At 39.5% G+C, this 17,207-nt stretch overlaps 1 protein-coding gene across 3 annotated transcripts in view; it reads left to right on the top strand.

Moving 5' to 3' along the window:
* Positions 1 to 17,207, top strand: part of GRXCR1 (glutaredoxin and cysteine rich domain containing 1) — a 298,219-nt gene that overhangs the window by 148,282 nt on the left and 132,730 nt on the right. Inside the window, exon 6 of one of the 3 annotated variants that reach the window (XR_012061906.1) lies at positions 7,674 to 8,083. The exons of the other annotated variants lie outside the window; for them this stretch is intronic. The gene's annotated coding sequence lies outside the window, so the exon portion shown is untranslated. Of the gene's footprint in view, positions 1 to 7,673; positions 8,084 to 17,207 lie in introns of those variants that run through there. 3 annotated transcript variants of the gene reach the window in all.

Genomic DNA, 17,207 nt, shown 5'->3' with positions numbered 1-17,207 from the left:
TCTGTTTGTTTATTTTTGCTTTTATTTCTATTGCCTGGGTAGACTACCCAAGGAGAACATTGCTAGGATTTATGTCAGAGAATGTTTTACTTATGTTTTCTTCTAGGAGGTTTATCCTGTCTTTTCTTATGTTTAAGCCTTTATGCCATTTTAAGCTTATTTTTTGTGTATGGTGTGAGGGAGTGTTCTAGCTTCATCGATTTACATGCAGCTGTCTGGTTTTCCCAACACCGCTTGCTGAAGAGACTGTCTTTTCTCCATTGTATATTCTTGCCTCTTTGTCAAAGATTAATTGACCATTAAGTCTGTGGGTTTATTTCTGGGCTTTCTTTTCTCTTCCATTTATCTATATGTCTAGTTTTGTGCCAATACCACACTGTTTTGATTACTCTATCTCCATAGTATTGTCTGAAGTCTGGGAAGGTTATTCCTTCAGCTTCACTTTTTTTTTTTTTTCCAGTATTGCTTTGGCAACTCTGGGTCTTTTGTGATTCCATATAAATTTTAGGATTATTTTTTGTAGTTCTGTGAAAAATGTCCTGGGTAATTTGATAGGGATAGCATTAAATCTGTAGATTGCTTTGGGTAGTATGGTCATTTTAACAATATCAATTCTTACAATACAAGAGCATGGGATATCTTTCCATTTCTTTAAGTCATCTTTAATTTGTTTAATCAGTGTTTTGTAGTTATCTGTGTATAAGTCTTTCACCTCCTTGGTCAGATTTATTCGTAAGTATTTTATTTTATTTTTTGATGTGATTTTAAAAGGGATTATTTCTTTACTTTTCTCATATTTCATTGTTAGTGTAAAGAAATCCAACTGGCTTCTGTGTGTTAATCTTGTATCCTGATACTTTGCCAAATTCTTTTATCAGCTCTAGTAGTTTTTTGGGGGGAGCTTTTAGGTTTTTCTATATATAGTATCATGTCATCAACATATAGTGACTGTTTTACCTCTCCTCTTCCAATTTGGATTACTTTTATTCCTCTTTCTTGTTTGATTGCTACGGCTAGGACTTAAATATTAAATAGAAGTGGTAAGAGTGGGCATCCTTGTCTAGTTTTGGCATGAAGGCTTTCAACTTTTCACCATTGAATATTATGCTGGCTGTGGGTTTGTCATAAATAGCTTTTATTATGTTGAGATGTTCCCTCTATACCCATTTTGGTAAGAGTGTTTTTTTTTTTTTATCACAAATGGGTGTTGAATTTTATCCAGTGCTTTTTTCTGCATCTACTGAGATTATCATGTGATTTTTGTCCTTTCTCTTGTTAATGTGTTGTTTCACATTGATTGATTTGTGTATGTTGAACCATCCTTGTGTCACTGGGATGACTCCAACTTGATCATAGTATATGATCTTTTATGTGTTGTTGGATTCTGTTTGCTAACATTTTGTTAAGGATTTTTACATCTCTGTTCATCAACAATATTGGCATGTAATTTTTTTTTTTGGTAGTGTCTTTGTCTGGTTTGGGTATCAGGGTGATGGTGGCTTCATAGAATGAATTTGTAAGTATTCCATTCCTCTTCAGTCTTTTGGAAGAGTTTGAGCAGGATAGGTCTGAGTTCTTCTTTGTGTGTTTTGTAGAATTCCACAGTGAAGCCATCTGATCCTGGACTTTTGTTTGCAGGGAGATTTTTTATTGCTGATTTTATTTCACTTCTAGTGGTTAGTTTATTCAAATGATCTACTTCTTCTTGATTCAGTTTTGGTGGACTTTATGTTTCTAGAAACTTGTCCATTTTTTCTAGGTTGTCCAATTTGTTGCCATATAGTTGTTCATAGTATTCTCTCTTTTTTTTTTTGTACTTCTGTGAAGCTGATTGTAATTTCTCCATTTTCCTTTCTTATTTTATTTATTCATGTTCTCTCTCTTTCCTTCTTGGTGAGCCTGTCCAGAGGTTTGTCAATTTTGTTTACCCTTTCAGAAAACCAGCTCTAGAGGGAAGGGTAATATCTCAGTGGTAGAGAGCATGCTTAGCATGCTTGAGGTCTTAAGTTCAATCCCCAGTACCTCCATAAAAACAAAACAAAACAAAACAAAAAACAAACCCAACAACAACAACAAAACAACCCAGCTCTTGGTTTGATTGATTTTTTTCTCTTTTTTAAAATCTCTATTTCCTCCCTCATCCTTATTATTTCTTTCCCTCTGCTGACCTTAGGTTTTATTAGTCCTTTTTCTAATTCTTTTAAGTGATGGATTAGGTTGTTTATTTTAGATTTTCTTGTTTTCTGAGGAAGGCCTATATCATTATGAATTTCCTTCTTAGGGCTGCTTTTGCTGCATCCCATAGATTTTGTGTGGTTGTGCTTTCATTGCCATTTGTCTCAAAATATTTTAAAATTTCTTCTTTGATTTCATCATTCACTCATTGGTTTTTTAGTAGTATGTTGTTTAGTCTCCATGCAGTCTTTTATTTATCTTTTTTTTTGTGTGTGACTGATTTCTAGTTTCATGCTATTGCAGTCAGAAAAGGTGCTTGAAATAATTTCTATCTTCACATTTGTTGAGGCTTCTTTTGTGTCTGAGTATGTGGTCTATCCTAAGAGAATGTTATGTGCACACTTAAAAATCATGTATATTCTGTTTTTTGAGGATGGAGTGTCCTAAAAATATCAACTAAGTCCAACAGTTCTATTGTGTCATTTAGTATCTCCATTGCCTTATTGATTTTCTGTGTGGAAGATCTGTCCAATGATGTTAGTGGGGTGTTAAATTCTCCTAGTATTATTGTGTTCCCATCAGTTTCTCCCTTTGTATCTATTTGTTTTATGTATTTGGGTGATCCTGTATTGAGTGCTTATATGTTAATGAGTGTAATATCCTCTTCTTGTATTGCTCCTTTTATCATTATATAGTGTCCTTCTTTATCTTTCTTTATGGCCTTTGTTTTAAAGCCTATTTTGTCTAATATGAGTATTGCTACTCCTACTTTCTTGTTCTTTCCATTTGCATGAAATATCTTCTTCCATCATTTTACTTTCAATCTGTGTGTGTCCTTCATCTTAAAGTGGGTCTCTTGTAGGCAGCATATTGTAGGATCTTGTTTTATTATACAATCTGCCACTCTTTGCCTTTTGATTGGAGCATTTATTATCATTTAAAACTTGATGACCAAAACCAATGGTCTGCACACAGGGCTAGAGACCATACATATTTCATATTTATAAAATTTATCAGGAGGCAGTGACTATCTGTGTCGGGCTATAGTTAGAAAACAACAAGCAAAAAGGAAAAGATACTAGGCAAGGGAGCTTGGGCATAAACTGCCTATGTTTCAGAATAGTAGGTAGTCTATTCCAAGAGGCAGAGGATCTATAATTGAACCATTAGTTGAAGTGACTTAACTTTAGTACTTCTAATTATTATGCTGTTCCCTATTGTTGATAGTCTTAAGAAACTTGTTTTTATCTTATGAAAAAAGGTCTGAAGAAGCAAATGTAAGTGTGCTAATGAAATGCTAAAAAAACTTTCCTATGTGGCATAAGTATGTTATATATGTCTCCCCAAAATTTACATGTCCTAACTCCCAGTAGCTGAGAATGTGACCTTATTTGGAAATAGGGCCATTGCAGATATAATTAGTTACATCATTAAGGTGGACCCTAATCTAATGTGACTGGTGTTCTTATAAAAAGGGAAAGTATGGGCACAGATAATACACACAGGGAGAACATCATGTGACCATGAAGCCAGAGACTGGGGTGGTGCTTAGACAAGTCAAGGTATGCCAAAGATTACTAGCAAACCACCAGAAACTAAAGGAGAGGTGTGGAGCAGATTCTTCTTTGCAGCTCCTAGGAGGAATCAACTCTGCTGACTCACTGATCTCAGACTTCTAGCCTCCAGAAATGTGAGATAGAAAATTTCTGGGTTTTTTTGTCACCCAGTTTGTAGTACTTTGTTACTGTGGCAAACAAATACCAATTATAAGAATTTTTTAAAAAGCGTATAAAGAATATTGAATTGGTATAGTAAAAATTAAGAAAAGTGAACACAGTGACTTTATGTATACTATGCATACACTCAGGGGCCAGTCAGCACCTTGGAAACTTTGGCCACAAATTGCAATTTGAGTGAACCAGCTGTAAGAAAATTCTATCCTGTTATAAATCAATGAATTGAAAAAAGATATTTAGCCTCTTAGGAGTGATATGAAAAACTTTGAGTAGAAATGGAACATATGAAAGCAACCTCTACCAAAAGAGCACAAGGCAGTAAAGGAAGATGAATCAGAAATAGAAGGTTAGTGTCATTTCAAAAGCTGTATGTGAGCATATTGCTTCATTTCTGACCCAAAATATCCCCTGTGGTATCATCATAAAAAAGATAATCAACTTTAGAGGAATGTCTAAAATGAAAATTATCAGGACTTTTGACATTTAGATTTTCATGTGAAATTGGGCCTGCTTCCAAGTGGACATTAAAAACAGGCTGGTGCATATAGTTCAGTGGTGTCTGCCCCTGAGGTATAAAGAGGCTGCATCCCTAATTCCTCCTCCAGAGGAACATGTGTTCAATCTCTTCTCTTTCTATCCATAACCAAGTCTTACAATCAAAGCCTACAGTGTTTTGTAGCACATCTAGAGTGTTTGATTCTAAATATAGGGGAAAGCGTTTTTATTAATTTGTAAACCTCTAACAGCTATACTGAAAAGTTAAGAAAAAACATTTTTGTCCTTCTGGAGTCCCCACATTTCTGAATATTTTCTGTGTATATGTATTTTTGACTAGTGTGCAAACTTGGTAAGAAACTGGCAATTTCCAAAAGGAGAAGATATTTTAACTTTCCCTGTCACACAGGAAAATCACATGATATCCACCCCTTCCCCACTACCCTGCCTGGGACAGCGTACATGCTGCCAGAGAGTACCATCTCAGTGCAGTCAGTAAAGGCTTATGTCTAAGTAGGAAAGTATTATTTGCAGGACAATAGGAGGAATATTTTGACAATATGAGTCTAAGAAAGAAGCCAACAACTTTTTGATGTTAATTTGAGCTAGGACTCAAAAAATCTTTTGAAAAGTTATTAAAGTATTGTATGAAAATAACTAGTAGTAGCTATTATTTATGGACTGTTTACCACATGCCAAGCACTGTATTAATGCCCTCTTTCACTTATCACACAGACAGGATTTTTGTGAGGACTCAAATTCCGTATAGGAAAAATTTTGGTGCCCAAACCCAGGGCTAGAGTCCCCTGTCCACCAAACCACACATCATAGGCTGTATTCACATATCTGAATGTCCTAACATACCAATAAATATTATTAAGAAACCCTAAATATTTTTATTTATTAAAATTAATTATGACAGACAGTGAGACTTAGAATGTTCTGCTCTCCGGAATGCAGGAGTTTAGTATAGTTGTTACTGAAATTGGGGCAGACAGGATCCTCAGTTCAATGGTATGTTAAGACTTAAATTTACATGTGTTTGTCCAAAACCTCGGGAGCTTCCCTGGTAAAATTTGAAATTGCCCCCAACACACACAAAGGGCAAGGGGAGACCAAAGAGACAGGCAAGCCACTCCTGATTGGCAGGTGGCAGCTTTAATAAGCAAGGGAACTTACCTATGAGGCTTGCCTTGGGCAGCCCTAAGATGAGTATATCTCCACACCCACCCACTAGAATCTTAAAAGTTTATATAGAGGTTTTAACTGGGTTCAGTCGCATATACCATCCAGATGGTCTCAACAACGCATTACTATCTCAAGGCTGCATCCTTGAAAGGGCTCCAGCTGGAGGCGGGGTGAGGAGTCTATCATTGCCCAGGTCCAGCTCATGGGTCAACCGACAGTCACGTCCTCGCAATGGCCTCCTCCAACTATGAATAGACAATCACAATGTATAAATGTGTGCAGGTTATTGTAATATTAAATAGTTATTTATTCCGTATTTATTCATGTAAACACAAGTTTACATGTGTGTTTACTAAAAAAAGAGGAGGTACTCAGAATAATCGTTTTGAGATCATTTCCAAGTTGTTCATGTAATAGCAGTTCATTCCTTTTCTATTGCCAAGTGGTTTTCCATTGTGTGGATGGATGAACCACAATTTTTATATCCATTGATGGACATTTGGGTTGTTCCCAGTTTTTGGCAATTACTAGAAAAGCTGCTGTGTAACATCCATGCAGAAGTATTTTATGTACATATGCTCTTATTTCTTCTGGGTAAATACCTAGGATTGGAATGGCTGTGTTATATAGCAGGTGTATGCTTAACTTAAGAGACTGTCACATGGTTTTTCAAAGTGGTGTCAGTTTACATTCCCATCAGCAGTGTGTATGAGAGTTCCAGATGCTCCATTTCCCCCAGTACTTGGTATGACCAGTCTTCTTAATTTTAGACATTCTAATAGGTGTGTTTATCACATTATGGCTTTTACTTGCATTTCTCTAGTGATGGATAATGTTGAGCATGTTCATGTGCTCATCTGCATCAGTAAATCCTCTGGTGAAATGTTCAAATTATTTACTTCTTTAATTTTTTTTTAAATTATGTTCTAATAGTCCTTTTTGTATTTGGATAAAGTCCTTTATCAGATATGAGATTTTCAAATATTTTCTCCTAGCTTGTGGTTTGGTGTTTTTTGTTCTTTTAATGGCATCTTTTGGAGAGCAGAAGTTCTTCATTTTGTTGAAGTCCAATTTATTAATTTTTTATTTTATGGATGTGCTTTTGAAATCTTATTTAAGAAATCTTTGCCTAACATAAGGCACAGAGATTTTCTCTTATGCTTTGTTTTAGAAATTTTATAGTGTTATATTTTACATTTATATCTATAATCTATTTCTGAGTTAATATTTGTATATGGTGCAAAGTATCAATTGAAGTTTATTTATATAATATATAGATATATGAATATCTATTTGTTAACAAGACTATCCACTGAACTGTGTTTGAAACTTTGTAGAAAATCAATTAACTATATATGTGTTGGTCTATTTTTGTACTCTCTGTTCTATTCCATGGATCAATCTGTCTGTCTTGGATCCAGTACTTGTATCTAGATTATTGTAGTTTTATGATAAATTTTTAAGTAAGGTGGAAGGAATTTGTTATTTGTTTTCAAAGTTATTTTGCTATTTTAGTTCCTTTGCATTTCTAAGTGAGTTTTAGAATTGCTTATCAACTTCTACAAAACACTGCTGGAATTTTGATTCCAATTGGTTTGAATTTATGCATTCATTTTAGAAGAATGCCACCTTAACTAAATTGAGTCTTTTGATCCACAGACATGACACATTTCTCCATTTAGTTAGAACTTAAATTTCTCTTCAATATTTTTTAGTTTTCAGTGTCCATATTTTAACAGTAGTTTATATTTTAATGCTATTATAAAATATATTTTAATTGCAATGTCCTGTGGTTGCTAGTAGAAATACAGTTGATTTTTGAACATGGATCGTTTATCCTGAAACCTTGAAAACTCAACTCATTAGTAGCTACATAGATTTCTGCACAGATAGATTACCAGGGCATCTGCAGATAACTAGGTGTGTGTGTGGGTGGTGGGATTATGGAGGAAATTTGGGATGACCATCATGTTTCTGATTTGATATCATTCATTTATAAGGATTAGAAATATAGAATTAATAATGTCTTTTGCAAGAAGAAATATGGTTAAATTTAATGCTGGATGTGTTGAATTCTAGGGTCCCCTGAGAATCCCAATGGAATATTTAGCAGGCAATCACATCTATTTTTAGGGGAGCTATTGGGAATGAAGATGTGTATTTGGAAGTCATCTCTGTAGATGATGGTCTGTTTAGAGGAAAATATAAAATGAGAAGAAAAAGAAGAATATCAAGGAGAGAACTGTGGGGAGCATCATGTTTAGTTTAAGATGGAGAGACTTGGATACTTTCATGTGCTGAGACAAGAGAGAAGACACCAGTTTAGAGGGAGACTCTTTAATTTCCTTTTCTTTAGTGCTTTGTTCAAAATCAGTAATATCTATTAAATGCAAGAGAAAGTATGTTGATTCCTGTAGGGAGTCATATCTCTGTCTCTGGCTTCTGTCTGGATTCAGGGTTCATGAAAATAAATTTGCTCCTCAGCCTGACAGTGCATTTCTGAAACTGTAAATCTGAGACACAGGTTCCATGTGATGGTGAATCCACCTGTATGTCCTCCTTGTTTAAAGAAAGGTTTTTAGTAGAATAATTTCTTTATAGTTACAGAAATAGTGCACATGCATTATAGAAAACTAGAACACAAAACAAGAAAAATTAAAAAAAAGTCCCCTTCCTACTCCGTCAGGGATCATCAGCATTAATACCTCAGTACATATTAATATTGTATATCCTGTTTTGTAAGCTTCTTTTCTTAGTCAATGATCCTCATCTTTCCTGTTCAGTAAATTTTTATCTCATCTAATACCCAGATCATATTCACATTTCCACAGTTGGCTATAAAATGTCCTTTACAGTTGACTTGTGTAAGTCAAGGCCACACACTGTGTTTGATTATGATGTCTCTTAGGTTATTTTAATTTGGCACTAATGCTTTTCCTTATGACCCTGACATATCAAAGAGATTGTTTTATATCAGACTCAAAGATTTAGTTTCTTAAAAAAGCAGGCAGCCTATTTTCATGGAGTTGTTCATTGAAAAATATGATTGTAACAAAAGCCAGTAATCTACTCATCAGTTTACTAGTGTGCCAGTCGGTACTTTGTCACGTCAGGCATCGTTATATAAGGAGCTGGCAGCGGGGGCAGTATGGGTGGTGGAATAATAGTACTGCTCCGGGTGGGGTCACTGGGCTTGGAACGGCAAGATGTAGATCTGCCTTCCATCTCTCTCTGTGATTCCAGCACCACCTCCCCCAGACTCCAGCACTGGCCTCTGACACCCAAGTTCCTGATTCTTGTAAAAATGCCTCTTTCAGATCTCCCAGACTTAGGGGTGGCAGTTGCTTCCTCTGTCTGGTTTTTAAACATGTCCACCAATTCTCTGACTTCCTCCCACTAAGAGACGGGGCCTATGTCGTCTGCCTTTATCTCTAGACCAAATTTACTGCCTAACCAACAAGCAGAATATGGCAGAAGTGACACTAAATGATGTTTGAGGGTCAGTCATAAAAGGGGATGAATTTTCTGAACTTTCTCTTGGATTCCTTGCCTTTGAAGCCTGAGTCATCAAGTAAAAGTCTGAGACTGACATTTAAGGAAGGCCAGGCCACATGGAGAAGCTCTGTGTGGGTGTTCTGGCCAGTAATCCCTGCTAAGGTCCCAGCCAGTAGCCAGCATTAACTATCACACACGTGCGTGAGTAAGACTTCAGGATGACTCCAATCTCCGTCACCATCCGACTACAACTGCACAAGGGAATCCAAGTGAGAGTCACCTAACGGCGCCCCACCCACGTCCCAGAACTGCGAAAGATCATGATAAAAAGTGATTGTTTTGAGCCACTGAAGTTTGAGGTATGCAAAAATAGAGAAATGGAACATTCAGGTACTCATTTCTGAGTTACCTCATCGCCCCTGGTTTCTCTCTTACCTCATCTGACATCTGTGTAACCAATCCCCTCAATTAAATTTCCTTGCTTTGAAAAACCTAGAATTGTGTCTGTTTTCCTGACTAGAACCTTATGGATAACCCTCCCAGGAAGGGCCTACACAAAACAGCCAGGAAAGGTTGAAAAAAAAATCTAGATCATGTGTTGATCCTTTTTAGTTACATAGCTTATGATGATTATTATCAGTGTACTGGTTTTATAAAACTAGCATCCTAATATGTTTCTATTCTTTCAGAAACTATAAATGTAACCTTTTGAGAATGTGTAGAAAACTGTGCTACATTTGAATAAGTAGAAGACAAGAATTTAAGAATTTGTTACCTAAAGTTCTTAAAAAAATTAATGTGATTCCTGAGTGATACCCTTTTTTCTCCACTACAGCAAACTGCCTTTTGTTTTTGTGCCAACCGACAAGAAGGGAGAGAGGTTTAAAACACACCTTTATTTTTATTTTACTATCTCTTCCTTAGGAAAGTTATAGTCTGTGTCATATGAGGAAGTATAGTGGAGACGATCCTGCACAAAGTGGCTTTCAGTACTTAAAACTGGCGTTGCCTGTGAGCTGCAGCATCGGTGGGAAGACGCCTGCTGCTCCCAAAGCCGTCCCGCGTTTTGGGTGCTTAAGTCTAGGAGGCAGTAATTCCAAAGTGAACTGCACGGGACTGTTCCTCTCAGGGTGTCAGCCTCTGCTGGGTACCACAGGGAGTAATAACAAAGTGAACTACAGGGAGTTCACATTTTACAGCCTTGGAGCCTGTGGGTCCTGAGCTGTTCGGAGTCCAGGAAGCTACTTGGGTCCCTATTCCACGGAGAAGGCAACAACTTCCCAGAGCAGGCTTTGCCAGTTTCAGAGCTGTTCTTGTATTTGTGGACAGCGAGCCTGCTTCCATAGCTGGTACCTAGTACCACAATATTAGTTCAGCTCACGTGTGTTTCGCTTTATCATAAATTTATTTGTCTCCTCTGATGTCATTCTGCATGTTACGTATGGCCTGGGTCAGCCTCGGTTTTCTCTAGCTTGGCTTTGGGAACTGAGGTCTCAACTCATTTTCTGACACAGTAGAGACTCAGGTAGGAGACTATAGTTGGTCAAGCAGTAGAAGACAAGTTTTGGTGCCTAAAGCCACAAAACCGGTGCTAGCCCCCACTGGGCACTGGGCTGCAGCCTCACCTCGTATTGTTGGCCCCTCCACGCAGCTGGGTTTCCCCCTGTCTCTACTCCACTGTGTCAGGTCCTGCTGGTGCTGGACCTGCGTCCTGAACCCTTACCTACTCCGATGGGTCTCTGCCCACTTCTGGACTAGCTCTTTCGCGAGCACCCTCTTAACCATCCGTGGCTGAAAACTGTCTCATGTTTACTTGATGGAGGTACGTGATGGAGTCTGTTCCCAGAGAAGGATGACTCCGAGCCCTGACCCAGTCCTCTCCCCCACCTCACCTTAGCCTTGCACTGAAAATGACCCCTAGCTAGTCTCTGCTGCCCCACCCCTCAGTGAACACAGGCACTCATCCGAATGGAAGGTGGCTTTGCCACACTCTTCTGGAGACCGATGACTCCTCTTGGTCTGTTCTGTCCAACCCTAGTGCTGCCCATTCCTGGCTGCTTCTCTTCTCACGCCCTCTCTGTCCTCTCCTCAGCAGGCCCCTCATTTGAGCCTGCCTGAGTTATGACACTCGTCTTCTGTCTGAACCTTTTCCTTGGCTTCCATCAGCCTTCACTTTCCTTCTTGTCATTCCAAATAAGAGCACCTACAAAGCTTGGCACTGAAATTTTAGAGGAGAGGAAGATAAGTGCCGAGGTAAATTTGTAAAGCCAGAGGCTGTGGAGCCCAACAGGTGTGGAATAGAAGGGAAAATAATGGAGAAGCAGGTGAGCAGCACTTATCAGGAGAGACTAACAGGAAAGGGGATCCCAAACAATTACTTATAGCCTCAGGTGGCCGTATATTTAACAGCATACCGATCTCAGCAATAAAGAAAGTGAACTTAAAACTCAACCCAAGAATGTGCATATGATCTCTTAGGCATTATTGAGACCTGGTAGCGTGGAACAGTGGTCATGGAACAATGTCTCCACTGGAAGCCAGTCTTACTTTGGGTGATGTCCCTAACTATCCATGTGACCACCCTGATTCGCTCCTTTGAAAACTGATGAAATTGATGAAGCTGAATTTTATCTCTAAGTTTCTTTCTAGTTCTTACATTCCATGAGCATTGCCCATGGTCCACGCTCACATGGGGGTCTGCACATTACGGATTCAGCCAATGGCTGTTTTCAGGTTCTTTAAAGAGATAGACGTGTCCCAGAAATGGCGGAAAAATTTAGTTGTTGGGAGATGATGGTGTATGAAACCGGCTATGCTTGTTGTAAACCATGAGTCATTGTTGTGTAGTGTTTAATTTCTAGTTTTAGAAAAATCACATTTTGACATCCAGCTCGTGAAAGATCTACCACTATTTAAGTGTGTTTGTACTGCTGGCTACCCTCTGGGGACTTTTTTTCCCCCTACTTGATGCTTCCAAAAGGGTCTTAGGAGGTATTTGAGTGAAAGCTGTCTACTGTGCAGAGGCTTTGGGGAGCACAGGTCATAGAATAAAGAAGCTTTAAGGATAAGAAACTTTTTGCATTTTCCGCACGTGGAATCAGGAACCCAATTTCAGCCAGAAATATGAGAGAAAGGAGCATCAGTAAGCCTGTCTTCCAGTTCTGGTACCATGCTGTCTGTAATCCGGAATGCTAGTGTGGTTTGGGACAAACTGAAGAGAAATGAGTTCAGTGGTTTGTAGGAAGGAAATTCCTCCCCCTGGGGGGCCTTCTGGAAATCATGGAGGAGTGTCTTTCGGTTGTTAAATATTTGGGGAGGGTTCTCCACTGTCATTTAATAAAATTGGATCCAGGGATTCTAGTCATTTTGCCAAGTGTGGGAGATCCCAACACAACAAATGTACACATATGCTGTACACATTTCATATTATCTTAGCCTAGAAATGAACTCCAGCTGGCATCTGAACACAGGTGCTTTCTGGGCAGTTTTAATATGCAGTTTATTTTCCAGAAAATGCAGCTGATGTGTAAGTTGAGAGGCGTATAGTATTTTGCTTTGTTTGGAAATTCCTCAGAAGTTATTCATCATTTTAGAAAGTGATGTCACCGTGTTGGTTGTGCATTTGAGTGGTTAACAGGACCCCCTGCCAGTTTGCATGTGTGCCTGTCATCCCAGGGATGGATGCTTCTGTGCGCTGGTGCAGGCATCAGACTACTTCAATACATCTTCTACTATGTCAGGGCCAAAGGCTTACATAATGAAGTATGTGTGGTTTCTCATCAGTTAATATCCTTGTATTTCTTCTTCATGCTAAAGCCAGAATGTTATATTGAGTGTTTGTGTGAACGTAGGTCACATAGTTCCAAAAGCCATTTTATGTATCTCTTAGCTAGAAGCATTTTCAGTCTTCTCCAGGTTTTAGAAGGCCAATGAGGTACATGCACCTGGTATAATGTAACACCCATAATGGAATATAGGTGAGCCCCTGTAACTAAAAACATTGGTTTTATTGTAGCAAATCTTCGTAATAGGTGGGGCAAATAGAGTAAGTTACTCTCACCAGTGCAGATCAGGGGATGCAGTCATGTGAGGTTAGGTGCCAAAATTTGGTAAAAGTTTTCATATTTCAGAGCTCATTGGGCTTTAGAATTTGGAGAAGAACCTGTGGAATGAATATATTATTTCTGTGAAGATGGATTACAGTGCTATGCATGTCACTCCAGGAGAGTAAGGAGGGTATTAAGATACTTGGTACAAAAGGAGGTCTGAGGTGTGACACAGGCAGGGATCACTGATGGAGCTGAGGAGACTCGGCTTCTAAATGACCATGTGCAGTGAATCATTGCCTGAGTTACGGCCTAGACTTGATTCTGAAATGGGTCCCTGAGGCTCAAGCCCATTCATAAAATATTGAAATGTACAAGCCAGGTTATTTATCTTTATCCGCTTTTACAACAAGGGATTGCGCTCAGGGCCACTGGTGCTTTGTTGATGTGAGGATGTTATTTACTCCTCTGAAAAATGAAACATAAAGCAATCGCTGAAAAAGCCAGATGATCTCTCCAGGTTGTTAAAAAGAGGTTTTGTCCTTTTCCAGTTCCCATAAAAGCACAGCTGTGCCTTCTAAAATTGGAGATCATTCATGTGTTCACCAGGTGCCAGGGCATAAAAATCAAAAGTGGAGAAAGCTGAAACAAGATATTTCAAAAATAGAAACAGGAAATGAGAATAGGTAAAGAGGTAAAGGAAAAGAAAGTAAATGAAAAGGTAGGAAGGAAAGAAAAAAAATAGCTGTATGAAAACCCTTTAATGGGATAAAGTATGCATAAAATTTTATTAAATAGAGTGAATTTATTGGATAAGAAATGATCATTAATTCACCTCATTGTTTTAGTTAGGTTGGGTGCTTGGATTCATCCATTCAAGTTCTCTGGATGATATTTTTACATTTGAAAACACAGGATCCAAAGGCAGTTAGTAGAGAAGCTTGGAAGAAACCCACACTTGCCAATTCTGAGTGCAGTGTCTTTTCACACTAGAACTTGGGCTTAAGTGAAGACTCTTGAGAATGAGGAGAAAGGAGGTGTGTTTCGGAAGGAACACAGGCAGTGCTTGTAGAGAGAGACAAAGTCGAGGGAGGTGTTGAGAAGAGCAGAAATCTGCTACAAAGAGGAGTGCTATTGGCATAAGTGGAGATGATTAGAAAGGGGAGGACAAGGAATCATGAAGTTCTATTTTAGATATTTTACACTTAGGTAACAGCATCCCATTTTGTTGAAAGTGTCTAGTGGACATGTGGAAATAAAGTCATCAAGTGGTTTTAAACCATCAGTGTATTTTCATTCAAATGCTCCATTTTCCTAAAGCTAGTCTATGTACAAATCAGCTCTGGAGAGTTAAAGATTTTTGTATGTGGAATCTGGGGTTCCAGGGAAGTGAGCTCCTGAGAGCTTTTGCCTGGACGGTGTTTTGTAGTAATAAGAAGGAGCAATTCTGGTGAATTTCCCCAGTGACTCGGGGTTGTTGGTTGTAAGCAACAGAAAGCTACCCAAACTAGGTCAAATAAACAGGTGGCTCACCTAGAGGTGTACGTGGAAGGACATTACGCCAGGCCTGGTGGGGAGGCAAGAGCTGGAAATCCCCAGGAATCAACAGGGCTGCTTTCTCCACCTTGTTCTCTGCCAGAAGCTCCTAGAACTGCTGTGTTCTCATTCCAAGGAATCTGATTATCTGACTGCGCCAGCCCAGGGGCGGGGTTGTCTGACTGCCCACTCGGTAGAGCTGCTGGAACAGACACTCTGTGTAGAGGCATGGCCAAGACAGAATGAAAATATGCCTGCTAAGTGCCGCTGGCTAACTTCTCCACTGGGTCTGTAGAAGGCAGTGGGTCCTGGGAAGGTTGGTGGAAATACAGCAGGGTGACCAATTTGTGAAACATACTGCTTTGTTAGAATGCTGAAGCATTTTAAGGAAAGACTGGGTATGGACTTAGTTGATTAACTTTATTAGTATTTCGCCAGGTAATTGAAATAAAAATTAATATTTAGAAGGGAAAAAGCTTCTATTTCTTAATTTTTAAATTCATTCAACAGACGTTTTTGGAGTAACTTCCAAGTACTTTCCGGGCATTGTTCTAGGTGATAAGATACAGCATTTATCAAAATTGTTTACGTTTTTGCTCTAGAGCAGCTTACATGGGGCCATGAGAGACAAATCATTGTAAAACATGAAGAATAATAAGGCAGGTTAAGGGAGATAGTAATAGGTTTTATCTAAGTTGTCAGAGAAGGGTGACTGTATAGTGTGTTGTCCAATGGAGATTCTTTGAGTACAAAAAAAAGTGCCACTTAGTAATCCTGCGATAATAACCTGGACGGCAGCCTGGTCCTCCTGCTGATAGTGTGACATACCAAGAGACACGGAGGAGCGGGTGATGTGATGTTTAAGGGAAGGTGGTCCAGGAAGAGGGAATGCTTGAACCACTGTGTAGACTTGGGTCACTGGGCATTTATAATTTTAGAATTTTTAAAGCTAGGAGAGGAGTCCACCATGGCATTGCCTGCCCCAGGAGTGATACCTCAAGGACCAGTTGTGTGAGGACTTGCTGACCTGTCCCGTCGGAGCCTGACTGTTGATACGGGTGACTGTCCGTGTCGGCGCAGAAGCACTGCTAGGGAGCAGGCAGCCCTTTCCACACCGCGGTCACAGAAAGATGGCTTTATGGTGAGGGTGCTTTGTGAAAGGCTGGACTCAATTTGTGGCTCTATTTTGAGAAGCCTTTTCTGTCTGGAGACTTGGCTGGACCAAACCTGGATGGCTGCTGTAGGACAAACTGTCACCTGTCTTTCTGGGTATGCCCTGCGCCTCGCACATGAGCCTCTGCTTCTGGGTGTCCTTGGAGAGCTTGGGCTGCCCACCCTGCTGCTGTCGGCTGTCACAGTGCCGCTCCCCGAGCACCCTACAGCTTCCCTCCTGTGGCCACCTGCTCACCATGTGCCCTGCCGTGCTCAGTAAGATCATAATCTGTCAGAGAATTACACTCTGGGGTTTGTGAGCCAGGGCGCCTAGCAGCTTGGGGAGGTTGGGCGACTTCTGCTGTGTTAGCTCCTCTTCCTCCTCATTGTCCTAAAGCACCTTTGGAAACAAAGCTATTTTGCTGGATGACAGCACACTGAGATTAATAGCTATACTCATTGAGGTCAGATACTGAAAAACACTGTTTTAAAACCTCAAATCTTCACTCACCTCTGAGACAGGTATAATACTATTAGGTTTATCCATATGAAGTTACTCATACTCCATCATTTTGACCTACAGAAATGATCATTTCATACAGTTAGACTTGAGATTTTGCAGGCAAAAAAGGGGAAACTCAGGAAAGTTAAATTTTTTTTTCACCAGAGTCACACACCCTGACTCAGAGCTAACATTTGAACGCCAGGCAGTTGGCCTCTGGGTCACTGGTCCTTCCCCTGGGCCTGCCTGATTGCTGGATCTGGTAAAAGGTAGGCTGATTGGTTCTTTCTTTGGAGCACTTTAGGGCTAGAGCATACAGCTGTAGAGGGATTTGTAGAGCCTGCAAAATTGACTTGTCCTGCACAGCACTGACCCAGAGCTGGGACATTTGGACCTGAGGGTGACACCCTAGTACCTAAGCTCATGAACGCTACAGCCCTGTGAGGTTAGAAATTGGAAGGATTTCAAAATTGTAGAATAGATAAACGAGATTACACTGTATAGCACAGGGAAATATACACAAAATGTTATGATAAATCACAGAGAAAAAAATGTGACAATGAGTGTGTATATGTCCATGAATGACTGAAAAATTGTGCTGAACACTGGAATTTGACACAACACTGTAAAATGATTATGAATCAATAAAAAATGTAAAAAAAAAAAGAAATTGGAAAGGGAATTGGGCAAAACAGTCAACTCAGAGGGAGTCTGGTTGAGAGGCCCTGTTAGGACATTGCTGTGGTCCTGTTGTGAAGTAGGAGCCTGTGGGAAGCTGAAAGTTTGCAAGTAGGGGTTCCTCAAGTACCAAGTCCATCAAGAGATGAGATGCCTGGAGGCAAAAAGGCTGGGAAACTGCATTCTCCTGCAGTTGAACTAGAA

Source organism: Vicugna pacos, chromosome 2 (genome assembly GCF_048564905.1).
Source record: "Vicugna pacos chromosome 2, VicPac4, whole genome shotgun sequence".
Taxonomy (NCBI): Eukaryota; Metazoa; Chordata; class Mammalia; order Artiodactyla; family Camelidae; genus Vicugna; species Vicugna pacos.
Note: the sequence above shows the minus strand (reverse complement) of the source record. Positions and strands in the feature narration are given on the sequence as shown.